Source organism: Megascapheus bottae, unplaced genomic scaffold (assembly GCF_031878675.1).
Source record: "Megascapheus bottae isolate mThoBot1 unplaced genomic scaffold, mThoBot2.hap1 HAP1_SCAFFOLD_48, whole genome shotgun sequence".
Lineage (NCBI taxonomy): Eukaryota > Metazoa > Chordata > Mammalia > Rodentia > Geomyidae > Megascapheus > Megascapheus bottae.
This window is the reverse complement of record NW_028327313.1, coordinates 511,572-529,946: the sequence shown is the minus strand read 5'-3', so window position 1 is coordinate 529,946 and position 18,375 is coordinate 511,572. Positions and strand designations below refer to the sequence as shown.

The 18,375-nt window shown below is 41.4% G+C and overlaps 1 pseudogene; it reads left to right on the top strand.

Moving 5' to 3' along the window:
• Nucleotides 1-16,942, top strand: part of LOC150040080 (uncharacterized) — a 92,432-nt pseudogene extending 75,490 nt beyond the window's left edge.
• The last annotated feature ends 1,433 nt before the right edge of the window (nt 16,943-18,375 follow it).

The window sequence follows — 18,375 nt, the reverse complement described above, 5'->3', positions numbered from 1 at the left end:
TGGTAGAATGGTAGCCTTGAGGAATGCCCAAGGTGCTCAGGCCCTGAATCCAAGCCCCAAGACTGGCAATAATAATAATAGTAATAAATATATATATAATTTAAATACAATAGAATGCCCTTTTTTGTGTGTTACTCCTTGTCCTTGAGGTCATGGCCTAGTCTGGGTACTGGCCATTTTTGTTCAAGTCTAATATAGTACCACTTAAGCCAGCTCTCCTCTTCTAGCTATTTGTGATTATTCATTGCAGAATTAAGTCTCTCAGACTTTCCTGTTCCAGCTGACTTTGATCCTCAGCTCTCAGAAATCTGAGTAGGTAAGGCTAGAACCAGGAGCCACCAAAGCCCAGTTACAGTACTGACTTTTTTTTTGCCAGTCGGGGATTGAACTTAGGACCTCAGCAATGTCCTTGGACTTTCTCAAGGCTAAAGCTCTACAATTTGAGCCAAAGCACCACTTCTGGCTTTTTCTCTCTCTGTGTTACTGAGGAATGAAACCCGGGTCTTCATGCCTTCCAGGCAAGCACTTTACCACTAAGCCAAACTCCTGGACCACAATACTGACTTATAAATACAGATTCTGTTTCTAATAAAACAACCTGAAACAAGCCAGGTGCAGTAGTTCACGCTTCACGCCTGTAATGGTAACTACTGAGGAGGCTGAGAAATCTGAGCATCTTGGTTCAAAGCCAGGCCAGGTACAAAACGACCTTGAGATTTTTATCTCCAATTAGCCTCTAGAAAATGGAAAATGAGGCTTGACTCAAGGGAGGATAGGGCGGTATTCTTGAGCTGAATAACTCAGGGGTAGGGTGGTAGCCTTCAGCTGATGAACTCAGGGACAGCACCCAGGCCTGGTGTTTCAAGTCCCATGTTTAACTAAAAAGCAAAACGAACAAACAACAGCAAAAATAACCCAAATCCAATATTTTTCATCCTTGGCTGAGGATGGTTGTTTGGGATATTTTATGTTGTATGGTTATTGAGTATGATTGTTAAGGAGGATTTCCAGGGCTCTTTACAGGTTTAACCTGGAAATGAATTGCTTTTATATTGCCTACCAGTTAAAGGAGTGTGGATTGGTCCTAGGTGAAGAGTTTAAGGTGTTATTTGAAACATAAAAGATTCTGCTCCCATAAGAAAGCTTTATGCGGGACCAGAAGTTTGGCCTAGTGGTAGAGTGTATGTCCAGCATACATGAAGATCTGGGTTTGATTACTTGGTACCACATAAATAGAAAAGCCAGAAATGGTGCTATGGCCTAGGTGGTAGACTGTTAGCCTTGAGAAAAGCCCAAGGACAGTGGTTAGGCCCTGAGATCAAGTCCAAGACTGGCAAAAAGAAAAAAGGAATGCTTAGCCAGCATGGGGGCTCACACCTGTAATCTTAGCTACTCAGGAGGCTGAGATCTGAGGAGTTCAGCCTAGATAATGCCTAGGCTCAAAGTCCAAACCCCATGACTGACAAAAAAAGAGAGACAGAGAGAAAGAAAAGAAAACAATTTTTGCTTTTCCAACCCTTGCATCATGTTAGTTGGTTTATTTATTTTATTTATTTAGCTACCATTTTCTTGTGTGTGTGAGTCCTGGGGCTTGAACTGGGCCTGGCCACTGTCACAGAGATCTTCAGCTCAAGGCTACTACACTACCCTTGAGCCAAGCCCCACTTCCCATTTTCTTGAGGTTCTTTTGTATCCTGGCTGGCTTTGAACTTTGATACTCAGATCTCAGGTTCCTGAGTAGGTAGGAGTAAAGGCATGAGCCACCATACCCAACTTGTATAGTGTTTTGAATAGTAAAATCTGAGGCAAAATCACACAGGTTCTTTCCTGACTACCTCATTTGCATTCTCTTCCAGCCATGCTTCCAGAGTCATGTGTTCATTCTCAACAGCAAGAAAGAATGAAAGAATCTCTGGTGAGTTTCTTTTTCTTACATTGTTTTACATTTCATTTTATTCATCCAAGTGTGTTCAAGATGTGAAAACAGAAAAATATTCAGTTTTAGGGACTTGAGCAAACAGCTTCAGGGACATGGGCATAAGGCACATAAAGATAGTTCAGCAAACTTTAAAATCTGCACATTCTAAGTTGAGTGCAGATTTGCGTCGATTTTTCCATAGTTTTTTTTTTACATGTAAGAAAAAGTAATGGCGGCGAGTTTGGCTAAGTGAGAGGGTGCTTGCCTAGAATGCACGAAGACCCAGGTTTGATTCCTCAGTACCACATATATAGAAAAAAAAAGTCAGAACTCGTGCTGAGGCTCAAGTGGTAAAGTTCTAGGCTTGAGAAAGCCCAAGGACAATGCTCAGGCCCTGTGCTCAAGCCCAGGACTGGCAAAAAAAGTCACATTTGTTATATGATGCAGTGACACATAGGAGATGATGTCTCATAGAAAGTGAAGGTACTCTACTAGCTAGTCAAAAATCACATCCTCATGAGTAACAGTGTATTATCTTAATGAAATCTTAGTGGAGTAGCTAAAATAGGGTTTTCATACATACATGCCTTATAATGTTCTAGGAAACTGAGTAAGCTGTAAGTATTTTACTCTCTAGAAGTGCTTCTTCGAATTTTTTGTGGTCTTTGTCTTATGTGAAATTTAGGCTATCTTTGATTATGCAGTTTGTGGTCTTTCTAGAAATCCCTCTTTTTTTGTATGGTGTCTTCACAAGATTTTTTTCTCTAATTTCTGTCTTCACTGTTTCCTGCACAGTAACTTTCTTCATTTCTCTTCTCTTTTTTTGCATCTGTTTTTCTCTGTCTCTTTTTCTTTTACTCAGTCCCTCTTCCCTCCATATGTCCCTCACTTTTTTTCTTTTCTTCAAATGATCTGTCTGGGAGCTAGTTTTCCTTTCTGCTTTCCTGATCAATTTTTGCCTTTGCTGACATGATTCTTTCAATTGAGATTTTTTTCTTGTGAGGTGTGGGTCTTAAACTCTGGGCCTGGATGCTGTCCCTGAGCTCTTCAACTCAAGACTACCACCCTACCCCTTGAGCCACAGAACCACTTCTGGTTTTCTAACTGGTTAATTGGAGATGAGAGTCTCATGGACTTCAGTGCCTGGGTTGGATCTGAGCTGGCTTTCAACGTTTTGAACCAGCTTTGAACAGATATCTTCTGATTTCAGCCTCCAGAGTAGCTAGGATGACAGGCGTGAGCCATCACACCCTTTAAATTGATACTTCTCTTATCAACAATGTAAGAAAATTGTTGGTAACTGTAACCCTAGACAATTGTACAAGATTGCAGTGCCAAAGAAAATTAGAAAAATACAAAGACATAAATAGATAGAGACATGGGGACATTGGAAATGGGAGGCCAGGGATCTCAAGACTCACTGGCACTTCAGTACACAAAAGCAAGTATTATTGCATTGCTAGAGTTCACACAGGCAAGGTTATCATGGATACATGTAAAAAATAAAGCATCTATATGAAACTACAATCAGAGCCAAAAATAGTTTGGGAGAGACACTTGTTCACTTATTTTTTTGAGTCTATAAAAGAGAGCCCAGAGAAAGTCCAGATGTGACCTTCACCTTACCTAGCCTTTAAGGCCAACAGCAGGGCCATGAGTGTGGCCTAGTGGTAGAGTGCTTGCCTATTATGCGCAAAGACCCAGGTTCAATTCCTCAGGACAATATATGCAGAGAAAGCCCGAATTGCCAAGCACAGTGGCTCACACTTGTAATCCTAGCTACTCAAGAGTCTGGGATCTGAGGATCACGTATCAAAGCCAGTCTTGGCACTAAAGACTGAGAGGCACTTATCTCCAATCAATCAATAGAAAATGGGAAGTGGCTCTGTGTCTCAAGGGATTGGCAGTAGCCTTGAGTTGAAGACCTGAGGAACAGCGCCCAGACCCAGAGTTCAATGCACAGGACCCACAAAAACAGAAAAAGAAAAGGCAGAAGTGGTGCTCTGGCTCATGTGGTTGAGTGCCTGCCTTGAGGAATGCCCAAGAACAGTGCTCATACCCTGAGTTCAAGAACAAAGACTGGCAAAAAAAGTCAACATCATCCAAGGTTCAGTTCGCAGCCTTTGCAGCACTCAGAAAGGGGAAGAGAGTTGAGAAGGGTCTCTTAATCCTCTCCAGAGTTGTCTGTTGTAACTCTTCCTTGGCCTATTCTCAGAGTGGCATCAGGGTAGAATTCCAACCTCTCAATTTTTTACTTTCAGCTCAGATTCAGGCTCCCTACAAGAAATTTATTTATTTATTTATTTATTTATTTATTTATTTATTTATTTATTTATTTATTTATATTGCTAGTCCTGGCCTTGGATTCATGGCCTGAGCAGTGTTCTTTGGTTTTCTTAAGGATAGAGCTTTACCACTAGAGCAATGGAAACACTTCTGGCTTTTTCTGTGCAAGTGGTACCAAGGACTCGAGTCCAGGATTCGTGTATGCTAAGCAAGCACACTACCATTAGGCCAAACTATTGGTCCCAGTATAAGAAATTTCTGTGTACCACCTATCAATACCCAGCAAATAATTTGATTTCTCCTGATTGTATTGCCTTTATGTGGTCTAACCTCATTTGATGTGGTACTGTAGTTTTATTTTTTCTGTTCAATACATTTGAAGATTCTTATCCACTGCCAGTGTAAGATAGAAGCTGGTATTGATACTAAATAATGCAGTGAGTAAGGTTTTTATATTTGAAATATCACTGTTGGCAAAATCTAACAGACATTTGCTTAGTAATTGCTTTTGATTTCTCAAGAAGTTCAGTACAAGCTAACATGTGTGGCTTATATCGACTGGGAGAAATGATTAAGAAATATGTGACTCATTTGAACAGGAGTCAGTGAAAGATACAAAACTAAAAGCAGGGTACACATTATAATAATTTGTACCTTTTGTCCATCTGTGTTTGTTATTAATTCCATTTGTAGTGTAAATTTCTAGGTAAAAACTTTGAAAATGTTTCCAAACACTTAATTTGTTATTTGAACAGGAAAAGACATATTTATATCCCTGATAAATTTCACAGAATCCAGATCTTTCCATATTCTTTTTTTGTTCTGTTTTGTTTTGTTTTTTTGGTGGGTCATGGAGCTTGCACTCAGCCTGGGCACTGTCCCTGAGCTCTTCAGCTCTGAGCTACCACCTTACCCTGGAGCCAAGCCCTACTTGCCATTTTCTAAAGGTAAATAGGAGATATGAGTCTCAGGCTGGCTTTAAACCTTGATCCTCAGACCTCAGCCTCCTAAGTAGGAAGGATTATGGAAGTGAGTCACCATGCCCACCATGCCCAGCTGCCTTGTTTTCTTTTCTTTTCTTTTTTAAATCAGTCCTTTGGCTTCAACTCCTTCTGAGCACTTTCCTTCGGCATTCCTCAAGGCTAGTTATCTAATACCAGAACCACAGCACCACTTCTGGATTTTTCTATATATGTGGTACCGAGGAATTGAACCCTGGTCTTCATACAAGCACTCTAAAACTATGACAAACTCCCAGCCCCTCCACATTCCTTTTGATGATAGACTTTTCCATGTAGTCTAGGATGGCTAGAAATCCTTCTTGAGTTTCCCAAGATCAGGGAGTATAGGTGTGTCCCATCCTGTGTGGCTACATTAATCATTGTTTAAGGCACAGTTCGCTCTTCATTCTTTCCATCTACAGCAATTTTCGTCTCCACGTATAATCATTAAACATGCAGCTCCTGTTTCTCTCTACTCCATTTTCTGGAAATATCATGCTTTTTGGCTATTTGGGTTTGTTGATTTTTGGAAGCTCTGGAAGGGAAATCATACCCTAGCTGTTCCTTTATGACTGCTGTATTTTATTTGGTTTACTGTATTCAAGATTCATCTGTAAAATATTGTAAAATGTTCTTCCTTTTTAATGCACTGTTTTGCATACTTCTACTTTTGGTTATTATGAATAGTTGTGAAGTGATTCTCCACATATTTGTTCTAGTCTCTGCTTTATCTTCTGTTGGGTACAAATCTAGACATAGAAGTGTTGGACCACATTCCTATGTAATTCTACATTTAGTTCTTTTTTAGCACTCTCCATGCAATTTTGATTGTTTTTTATTCCTTCCAGAAATATACCAGAATTCTTTCTTCTCACAACCTTCCCAGTAATAGTTAGAGTAGAGTTTGGAAGTTGGTTTTGTGTGTGTGTGTGTGTGTGTGTGTGTGTGTGTGTGTGTGTGTGTGTTTGTGTGTGTGTGTTTCTTTTTCTTAAAAACTACATCTATATTAACATATTTAAAGTAGTGATTTCATTGTAATTTTAATTTTTCTCATGATTATAGATATTGAACTTCTTTCCATATTTTGAACCACCATTTGTATATATTCTTTAGAGAAAATCCTCTCCAATCTCCAGACTTTTGTTCCTTTTTGTGGGGGGGTAGGGGAGAGCAGGGGAAATCATGGGGCTTCGACTTTGGGCTGTGAGCTCTTCCGTTCAAGGCTACTGTCCTACCCTAGGTATTGCCACTGAGTTATTCAGCTCACGGCTACCTACCAGTCTACCTTTTTAGCCACTTCCCATTATGTACAGAACAAAGTCCATCCTCAGTCTGAACCATTAGTGTTTTTGAAAAAGTAAAATGTACTGTAAACTAGATGTAGTAGTATAAAACAGCAAGAAAAAAATTTCTTGCCAGGTGCAATGACTTATAACTGTAATTCGAGCTACTCAGCTATCAGCCTGATATCTGAGGATTTGGTTCAAAGCCAGCCTGGCCATTAAAAAGTCTGTAAGACTCTCACCTCCAGTTAACCACTAGAATATGGGAAAAGGCACTGTGGCTTCATAGGTAGTATGATAACCTTAAGCTGAAGAGCTTAGGAACAGTGCCCAGGCCCAGAGTTCAAGCCCTACAACCCACAAAAATAAAACAGAAGAAGAAAAAAATAAGTTTCTTCCCCAAGTGATTATTATGCCAGACATAGGAAATTAACATTCTGGATGTACTTCACTGTATTCTTACTTGATAACCTAAGATTTTGCAACATTCTGACATTGCCGGTATATGCCATCACATAATGTAGTTTCTTTTCAATGGTGTAATTTCATTTATAACCTAAATCTACCCCCCCCCCTTTTTCTTGTCAGTACCACAATTGCTCTACCATGATATGCCACAAGCCCTTAGCCTTTTTCTGGTGGGTAATTGGAAATGAGTCTCATGGAATTTTGTGCCAGGCTGGCTTTGAACCATAGTCCTTAGATCTCCGTCTCCTGAGTAGTTAGGATGACAGGAGTGAGCCACTAGCAACTGGCTTGCTTTTTTTTGGTGGGTTATGGAACTAGAACTCTGGGCCTGGGCACCGTCCCTAAGCTCTTCATGTCAATATTTTATGTAAGTCTAAAGCATTCATGTAGAAGAATAAAATTCCAGACATGATGTGTTTATAACTCAGGGCTCATTACTTGATGGAAATGTGCCATTCCAGACGCTGGTGTCATTTGATGATGTAGCTGTGGATTTCAGCTGGGAGGAGTGGCAGCATCTGGACAATGCTCAGAGGACCCTGGACAGAGATGTAATGCTGGAGACTTACAGCAACCTGGTGTCCTTAGGTGAGCAAAAAGGCAAATTCACTTGCAAGGCCAAGTGCCTTGTTATTTTGCAGATACGTGAATGTTTATCAAACTTTCAATACTATTTAAATGAAAGATTCCAGGCCCTGAGAAGTATCATTTCTTTCTAAAGAAACCTTAAGGTAATTTTGAACTCATTCTTCAGGATACCTATTCAACACTTTGACAAAAGTTCTAAATTATGTTCCCTCTAATGGAGATGACATTCCAAACTTACACAGTAATTGTAAGTGGATAAACTATCTAGAATAGAATATATATCATAATTGGAAGTGAGATCTACAAATCACTAAACAGTGAGTTTATACTGGAAACCTGGCACTAGGTGCAATGTTTCACGGCTATAATCTTAGAGACTCAGGTGGAAGAAATCTGAGAATTCTAATTTGAAGACAACAATGGCAGAAAAGTTCCCATGAAACCCCTCAAAAATGTTATTGGAGGGCAGAAAGTTTGGCCCTGTGATTGAGTGCTTGCGTAGCATGCATGAAGACCCATGCATGTTAGTGGTGCTGGGACTCAAACTGCTAGATTGCTAGCCTTGAGCAAAAGAACTAAGTTTATGCCATACAAAATGAATCCAGAACTGGGGAAAAGTCAACCATTGAGCCAGTGAGAAATAAGAAGAGAGTGGGATGTCTGAGATCTTACAGCAATGAAGACACAGCATAAGCAATAATTCTCTACTGTTTCTAATTTACAGGGCCCTGTGTTCCCAAACCTGTATTGATTGTCAAGCTAAAGCAAGGTGCAGAACCATGGATAGGAAATTCCTCTGACAAGAATATCACAGGTGAGTTAATGCATCTTCATATTGATGTTGGAGCCTGAGCCCAGTTGGTAAGTTCATGTTGTGATGTACTGAGCAATAATGTTCTTAGTTACACTAAGTCCTGTGTGTGGAACCTAGGAAATTCTTTGTGAGTAAATCAAGAATCATTCTATTTTGGCATTTTGGGGCTTGGGTTCAGGGACTGAGCATGGTTTTGTCAAGGCTAGCTCAATACCACTTGAGCCATAGCACCACTTCTGGCTTTTTTCTTTGTATGTGTTACCAAGGAACTGAACCAGGTCTTTGTGCATGCTAGGCCGAACTCCCAGCCCCAAGAATCATATGATGATATAATTAATTCTATGTGGCAGTAGAGTTAAAGATAGATTTCTCTGTGGAAATCACTGTGAAACAAAATAAAATGAGAAAGCTGGGAGCCAGTGACTAATGCCCATAACCCTAGCTACTTAGGAGGCTGAGATTTGAGGATTAAGGTTCAAAGCCAGACAGATCAAAAAGGACCTTAGACTATTCTCTCCAATGAACCACTAGAAAATGGGAATTGGGCCTGTGGCTCAAGAGGTAGAGCAGTAGCCTTGAACGAAGAGCTCAGTGACAACACCCAGTTCCAGAGTTCAAGTCCCATGACTGACAAAAGGAAAGAAAGAAGGAAAGAAATGTATAAATGAGATTTCATTTTCTTTGAAACTAAGACTATAAAGGTATGAGGAAACAAGGAATAAGTCAGGGCTTTATTCTCTAGTAAGTATAATAGGTTTTCGCTGGTATGCAGAGACTCATATTCAGAACCAAATGTTTCCAGCCAGGAGTTGATCCTAGTGGTATAGTTCTTGCTAACATTCACAAAAACAAGGGGTCGATTCCTCAGTACCACGTATATAGAAAAAGCCAGAAGTATTGACTTAATTGGTACGCTTCTAGCCTTAAGAACACCCATGGATAGTGGCCAGGTCCTCAGTTCTAGCCCAGGACTGGAAGGAAAAAAAACAACAAAGTTTTAGTCTATTGAAGAAAATTATCTAGACAATGAGCTTGAGTATTTCTGTCTTCCATGGTTCTGAGGGACAGGAATGACAGAAAAGGAATTTTGATGAGACTTTAATTGGAAAGAAACGAATTTGAAAATTCCCACAAATACCTAAATTGAGACTTTAGTGATGAGTTATAACTGAAGGGATGTAGGTGTAAGTCCTTACTCTCAAGAATCATTCTTGCTTAGATCAAAGCCAAACAGGCATATAAACGACTTTTGTGGCCTCTGAATCTAAAAACTATTCCTGTTCCTCACTTAGTGTTTAAAAAGCAAGGCAGCATTGGAGCTGGGTAAGGTAATCCTAGCTGCTACTCAGGATCTGAGGATCAAGGTTCAAAGCCAGCCCAGACACAAAAGGACCTGAGACTCATATTCAGTTAACCTCTTGAAAACAGGAAGTGGCGCTGTAGCTCAAAGATAGGGGCTAGCCTTCAGGTGAAGAGTTCAGGGACAGGGCCCAGGCCTATGAAACACAAACCCCCCCAAAAAAAGAAATTTTTAAAAATGAGCAAAGCAGTACTACATATAAATTGTTTCTCAAAAATAAAAGAAAGGCAGTTATTCCCCAATGTATAAACAAAACAGTATTTGAAAAATAGAGCTATAGGTATACTATAGGCACTACTCCGTCTAAAACCATAGCAATACATAGTTGGGTATTTGAATAAATATTTCCTGTGATATAAAAAGAAAACTAAAACACAGGCATTATTGGTCATTGTACAATATCATTTTCTTAATATGTTAGGGAGAAATGCATATATTTCTCACAAATCAATTTCCATTTTTATATTTTAAAATATCTAAGACTTAGGATGGAAAAGTAAAGTCCTTACCTTTACATTAAGGAATATTTGTATCTCATGTATCTTTGTGTCTTTTTTCTATGACTCATTTTAGATGTCCAAGTAATGGAGAATGTGTTTAAGACCTGCCAGGAAAGTACACATGAATGTCTTTGTGAAGTAGCAGTTGCAAGTAGTATGGAAGCGGAGGAAAATGTGAGAGTAGCAACAACTTTTAATTTGAGCTCCACACATAAGCCAGAGCTAATTAGTCATAATGGGAACACCTTAGGGATGAGGACTGAGGAGTTCATTAAGTGTCAGAACATGCTTCTCACTCCTGAGCCTGAGGAGATGCATGCTGCATATAGGTCTCATGTGTCTCCTGTTGTTGAACAATCCCTCAGATATTCAGAGCATTTTAGTCACAATTGTAATAGTCCAAAAGAGCTGCAGTATCATAACCCTGTTCTCCCTGCCCAAGAAATTCTTCTGGGAGGGAGGAAAAATGCTGAATGTACTGTGCGTTGAAAAATATTGTACTTAACACCAACCATCACTACACATCCGATAATGTACACAGGAGGTTATGAATGTAAGCAATGTCGAAAGTCTTTCAGATGGAAGTCAATTTGCATCAGAGAACACACACAGGAGAGAAACCTTATGAGTGTAACGACTGTGGAAAGACCTTCAGGTGGAAGTCATATCTTCCTTTGCATAATAGAACTCACACAGGAGAGAAACCTTATGAATGTAGTGAATGTGGAAAGTCTTTCAGCTGCAAGGCAAAACTCTGTGTTCATCAGAGAAAACAAACAAGAGAGAAACCTTATGAGTGTAACAGATGTGGAAAATCCTTCACATTGAAGTCATACCTTGATAGGCATAATAGGACTCACACAGGAGAGAAACCTTATGCATGTAGTGAATGTGGAAAGTCTTTCACCTGGAAGTCAAAACTCCGTGTTCATCAGACAATACACACAGGACAGAAACCTTATGAGTGTAAAAGATGTGGAAAGTCCTTCAAATTGAAGTCATGTCTTGATAGGCATAATAGGACTCATACAGGAAAGAAACCTTATGAATGTAGTGAATGTGGAAATTCTTTCACCTAGAAGTCAAAACTCCGTGTTCATCAGACAATACACACAGGAGAGAAACCTTATGACTGTAAAAGATGTGGAAAGTCCTTCACATGGAAATCACACCTCAATAGACATATGACAATTCACACAGGAGAGAAATCTTATGAATGTAACCAATGTGGAAAGTCTTTTGAATGGAAGTCTTCCCTCCATTTGCATCAGAGAACACACACAGGAGAGAAAGTATATGAGTGCAACAAATGTGGAAAGGCCTTCAGGTGGAAGTCAAATCTCGAGAGGCATAACAGAATTCACACATGAGGAACCTTATGAATGTAAAAGTCCTTCACGCAATATTCACCCCTCAGGAAGCATAAGAGAGTTCACACACATGAGAAAACTTAGCAGTGTAATAAGTTGGAAAGACTTTTTAGTCTTTGGAAGAAAACTCAGCTGATGTCACAGAACCAACAAAAGACAAAACCCTTAATGAATGTGGCAAATGTTCAGTCTTTAACCCAGAAGGCACAACTCAGGATTTATCACTAAACAACCACAGTAGAGAGTCCTATGAATGAAATAAAAGGGAAAGTTTTTCAAGAAGTCATGCTTGAATTTGCATGACACCACACCCACAGGATAGAAACCGTATGAATATAGGGAATATGAAAAGTCCATCATGAACGCATGGCTAAGTATAGAATGCACATAGGAGAGAAAAACCTGATGAATATTACAAACTTGGAAAGTGTTTGTTTGACCTGGAAGGCATACCTCTGTGTTCATCACAAACCTGATTCCTATAGAAGAAAAAAAACTAATGAATAGAACAAATGTGCAATGACTTTTAATCAGAAGTCAGTCTTCAGTTCATTTCAGAACATACACAAGACAAATTCTGAGTAATGGAAAACATTTACCTATATATAGAATCTGAATATGTAAGCACTAGGGGAAGTCTTCAAAACAGAAGTCATCCTTCAGCAAGCATTAAGAGCACTCACAGAAGAAATAAATCGCACATAGGAAAACCCTTGTCAGAAACCTCTATAATAGGTTACTGTTTGGCTTACCTAGCAAGGATAAAAGCCTGGGTTCAATTCCTCATTACTACATAAGAAGAGCAAGCCAGAAGCAGCACTGTAGTTCAAGTGGTAGAGTGCTAACCTTGAGCAAAAGAAGCTCAGGTCCTGAGTTCAAGCCTGAGTAATGTCACCAAAGAGAGCGAGATGTGGGGGGAGAGGGAAACTACTAATGTATACAGAGAAATCCTTCATGGCAGATGTAAGCTAGGTGTAATGTGTAATGGAAATGACTCTTCAGCCTTGGGCTCTTACTGAGCCAACATTTGTCATTGTGTTTATTGGTGATGTCCCTGAATATTATCCAAAGGAAGTGGATACAAATGGGGGACATTAATATTTCAGGCTTTACAAGTAATTAAGGGAGTGAAGTTTTTGAATTGTGGCTTCTATAAAAGGGAATGGTTTGTGAAGTTGATTTTATTAACACAGTAATAAGAACTCTGGCCCACTGAGACTGGAATAAGATAATTTCCACGATGGTCTGGGGAGTGATGGATGGGGAAAGACTGTCACAATTTGAGCCAAGAACTTGAGAGCATCAATTTCTCCACTGCTCCCCTAAAGTCTGCTGTGTGTGTGGTCCATGCATTAAAACACAAATGACTTAACTGTTTCAAATTCAATTTTTGAATGGAAGGTATGATGGAAGATACTACTCCTTGTTTATTGCAAAATTTGCACAATAGGAAAATATTTCTCATCACCTTTTGCCTCATTTATGAAACATTCAGAAAACATGTAAGGACACAGTTTTGGGGATACATTGTGGGTATATATGTGTGTGTGTGTGTGTGTGTGTGTGTGTCTGTGTCTGTGTCTGTGTACACAAGTCGTTTAGCTTGAACTTAGAACATAAGCCCTCCTTAAGCATCTCTGCTCAATTCTAATGCTTTCCATTTGAGCCTCAGCTCTACTTATGGTTTCTTTGGTGGCTAGAGATAAGAGTATTAAGTATTTGATTTTGGATGAGTAACTCATCCAAATGACTTCAGTGCTTCCTTTATATATAATTAATCATTGATGATGAATCACATGTGACTTAGTGACTCTTAGCTTGTTCTTTTGTTCTGCTGAATGAGTTTTAATAAAACACCAGTGTTCATAATGTGAAGAACCTATGTATTCTCATTGTCCTCGAGGTGAAATTAACAGGAGGATGAATATCTTCTATCACCACTAATTATTCCTTTAATGAGCTCCCTTCAGAATTTTGTACCAAAGCACACGAAGACATAGATTTGTTAAACTTACAGTAGTGAAAAAAATTAGAAGCATGGCCGGGAACAGTGGGTCACACCTGTAATCCTGGCTACTCAGGAGGCTGAGATCTGAGGATCAAGATTCAAAGCTGGCCCAGGCCCATAAGAAGCTGAGAATCTTATCCCCAATTAACCTCTAGAAAATGGGAAGTGGGGCTTGGCTCAAGGGTAGTGCCTTGAGCTGAAGACCACAGAGACAGCCCCCAGGCTAGGGTAAGGTGATAGCCTTGAGCTGAAAAGCTCTGGGACATGGCCCAAGGCATGATCTAGTCCCATGACACCCCCCCAAAAAATTAGAAACATGGAAAAGATGAGGAACAGCATCTAGTTAGAAGATGATTATGGAAATCCAAGGGATGTGGTCTGGTAGTTTAACCTAGTGGTAGAGTGCTTTCCTAGCATGCACAATGACCTGAGTTGGATTCCTTAGTACCACATACATAGAAAAAGCTGGAAGTGGTGTGGTTGTTCAAGTGGTAGAGTTCTGGCCTTGAGAAAGTCCAAGGACAGTTCTCAGGCCCTAAGTTCAAGCTCCAGGATTGGCAAAAATAAAATCCAAGGGATGAGAGAGTCAACTAGATATAGGGAGAAATGTGGTAGGTATTTGAAGTACAGTATTTTATTCCATGTTTTCATTGTGCAATGATTGCATATATAAAACCATACTACATGTTTCTTTGTCATGACAACAGTCTCCTGGATGGTTATGGCTGATAATACATTAAGCTAACATACACTGAGATATTGAGGAATTTCACAAAAAAATCATGCATTTCTATTTCCTCTTCTTCACTGCTATCTTATTCAATCAGCCACTCATCTCTTATTTTCTCCTACCAATTCAGGTTCCCTTTGTTTTTCCATGTTGAACCAGTTTCTTTCACTTCACTGATAGTCAGGTGTAATGATTCTTAAGTTTGATGCCACATGTTTATTCCATTTAATAAAATTAATGCACTGTATAAGTTAAAGCATATTATAGCCTATGTTCATAAGATTCAGGGCTAGCGAAAACATTTTTCTTGAATTCAGGTGTCTGGCAGGTAGTGGCGGGTGTTGGTGTCTGGGAGTATGAAGCTGGAGCTGCCTTCGAACCATGGGTCATGTTCCTCTTTGTCTGGGAGAAATGACTCCAAAGATGAGATTTGAATGGTGAGGAAAAGAAGATGGTCAGGTGATTTCTCCTAAACCACTGCTCATGTGGAAATGCAATGGGGGCTGGGCATAAATGAGACAGAGCTTAAGGGGGCTTCTCATGGCATTGAGAACATTCCTTGGGATTTCAAACATGCTACAGGTTAATTTGATGGCCATTGTGAGATTGATGGAATAAGACTGGAGACAAAAGGAATGCTGGGATGCTGTAATGCTCTTGCATGAGTGGCTGGTGGCTCACTTGAAAGAACAAAATATGTTTAAAAAGAAATAAGCAATTTGTCATGATTAGATAGTGCTTATAATTCTAGGCATACTGAGGAACCTTAGATCTGAGGATTGTGGTTTAAAACCAACCCATGAGACTCTTAATTCCAGTTTAGAGCAAGAACAAAGATTGAAGTAGAGCTGTGGCTCAAGAGCTAGAGTGCTACCTTGAGCAAAGAAAGTTAAGAGACAGCTCCAGGTCTTCAGTTCAAGGCCAGGAAGGTAAAAAAAAGTATGAGAGGAAGGAGGAAGGAAGGGAAAGATGGAAAGGAAAGAGAGAAGGAACTAGAAATTTAAAACTAGAGAATATTTAGAAGTCATCAGTCCTTCTAAGAAAAGTGATGAAGTATGGGTTCTATATGTGGTGAACTAGAAGCCCCAGCAGTGACTCGTTAACCACAGGGTCACCATGATGAGCAACGATAGAAATCTACATGACCCTCCTAGTGGATGGGGTCCCAGAAGAGAACATCAGCTCCCATTCTATAGTTAGAAGTGTATAGAGATGGGGGGTTGGCATCACCTTGAGCTCATTGTGGCCCTCGGTACTGGAAGCCATGGCTCTGTGAAAGCACAATGTTCTGGTTACTGAGCTGAGAGGCTGAGGAGAGCCAAGTCCTGGCCATGAAGAAATGAGGATGGCAGCAGAGCAACTCTGCTGCAGTGTTTGTCTACTTGGCTGTTCCTATTCTGTGGTAGACCAGGCTGGAGGGGGCGAGAGGGACTCTGTTGCATGTACACAAGCCCTTCATCAAGAGCTTCCTGTGGGATCCTCATAAGCTACAGGGTGGCTAGTGGTGGGATGTGTGGGGGGTAGAAGTGATAGAGAGATTAACGCATGGGAGGTGGGTGAAGAGATGAGAGGAATGATGAGAGCCCAGTGCTTTGGTTTCCAGGGTTAATGGGTGGGAGGTAAAGAGGCATGATGAAGGAAAGATGGAGGCAGGGGAAGGTGGTGACAGAGTGAGGCCATCCGTGGTGCCAGCCTGGCCATCATCTGAAGCCCATAGGCAGCTTCCTGATCCCTCACTTTGTCATGCTCCTTGTGGAGGGAATGTCACGTGTACCCAGAGCCATGGCGGTAGGGGGTGAGGTGGTATCAGCACCTGGATAACCATTGGCCTCTAGCTGGGTGAGGGGTGGTTATGGCTCCCTGGCTGGGTGGCCTGATAGCTGTGGAACACATCTCTCCAGACCTACCAATGTCAGTGGCTGCTCTCCATCTAGGGTGAGGGCACCAGCTCAGCCACCATGACACCCCATGCCAGGACAGAGGTCTACCATTCAGATGGCATCACAGGGGTGAAGGTGATCCTAACGTAGCCCTAGTTACATTGCTGTCCCTGCATGCAGGACAGGAAGAGCTGGGGACATGAGATGAGACATGGTGAAAGCCTGGATGGGGGCAGGTGTTCTCTTTGTCTATCCACAACCTATACCAGTCTCCTCTTATGTCTGATTAGACAGACCAAGAGAGTATCAGATTCCTTCTCACAGTCCTGGTTCACTTTTTCTTTTTGAGTCGTGAGGCTTGAACTCAGGTCCTGGGTACTGTCCCTGAGCTCTTTTTCTCAAGGCTGATACTCTACCATATGAACCATAGTATCATTTCCAGCTTTTTCTTTTCATGCGGAATTCTGATATCTGCAGTGCTGTGCCTGCAGGGAGGCACTCACCCCACAGACAGAGCCACCTGTGCCTTCACTGTGACTGCCACCACCCTTCACCTACTCCTTGCACCCCCCTCGCTTCCACTCCCAGCTCCTCTGAATGTCCACTGGGTGTCCAGCCTACCCCTTCCCACATTCACAAAGGGTCTATACTTGTCTTCCAAGGGCCCATTCTTCTGCCAGCCAGAGCACAGACTGTGCACACCATGGCAATCACAGAGCTCAAAGTCAAAGGCTGAGATGCAGAAGGGGGTGGCCCAGCAGTGCCCAGGGCCCCTTGCCCATCCGGTGCATGCCCTAGCCTGTGACTTACCCCACCCCTCCCTTTGCAGGGAAGCTCCATGCCCACATCCTGATCCCTGGTCCCATCCAATGCCATTCTCCCTTGGATTTTGCAGACAGTCTACCATCAGGATCTAAAATTCTATTCATCACTTTATGTCCTTATCACTGATTCGCTGCTTTGGCAGGATCTCCCCCTGCCATGGAGAGGAGGCATGTTAGGTACTCTCTGTGGAGAAGTTGCCCCAGGAGAAGAAATATGCACTTCATGTGAGTGCTGGACAGGGCAGGAGGGCTCCCTAGGACCAGAGACCACAGGAGGGGTGCAGATGGGGGAATGCTAAGGGCTCCAGGGGACAGTGCGACTTAGGGCACAGTTGATTCCTTCTGCAGGGTTGACACCTCTTTGCAGACACCACACAATGAGGTTCACACCACAGATGTCAGAGACAGTGCAAATACCCCATGGGCACTGGGGTCACTGTCACGCCCAGATGCTGGCTGCATGATGGGATGCAGGCAGAAGTGTTTTCAAGATTATAGTGTGGATGCTGCAGGGTGTAACCATTCTTCACAGATGCCTCTCTACCTCTCTTGAGCTTAATCTCTATCTTTGTCTTTTCCTTGGCAGTTAACTGGAAATGAGAGTTTCATGGACTTTCCTTTCTGGACTGGCTTCAAACAGAACCTCAAATGTTAGCTATGCAGTTTTCAAACCATACCCTACTGAAGATGGGAAGCTTGATCTGCTCAGTTACTGAGTTGCACTTTGGGTCCATCCTCTATGCCTCATGGGAGGGGCTCATCATTTGTAGACTAAAGTCTTATGACCGCTAAAGCCAAATGCTACCTGAAAGTTCAGGGTCCCAGCCTATATGTTGGGCCTGAGTGAATACACCTCTGTGGTGCTGGGCCATCAACCCATGTCCTACGCTGGAAGTAGGCAGTGCATCATTTGATAAGAACTTCTGCCAGAGATTGTCACCTCATGAAAGCAGATTCTAAGTTTGTATTTCATTTCCTGTTTTGGAAAAATACCCTCCAAGTTAGACAGCCTCTGATCCACCTGCAGGCCCCACACCTAATGCACACTTGAGTGTCCTAGTGCCATGCAGATCTAAGTCTGGAGGGAATTCTAGTTTAGTTCATGAATTAGCTAGACAAGTAATGACAAAGTTGTGAATTACTATGAGAACAATCTAAGAAGCCCTGGAGGATCATCAACCTGCGCCTCTGTGGGGATAGAAATCTGATAAGACCTTCCAGATTGAGAAACAATCACATGGATTTGTGTTTGGCATCCAGACCAGTGAGTTCATTCCTTAGCTGTCAGCCAATACAGAGGAGGACATGAATAAGTTGCTGGAAAGCATCTGTCAGACCCCTGGCT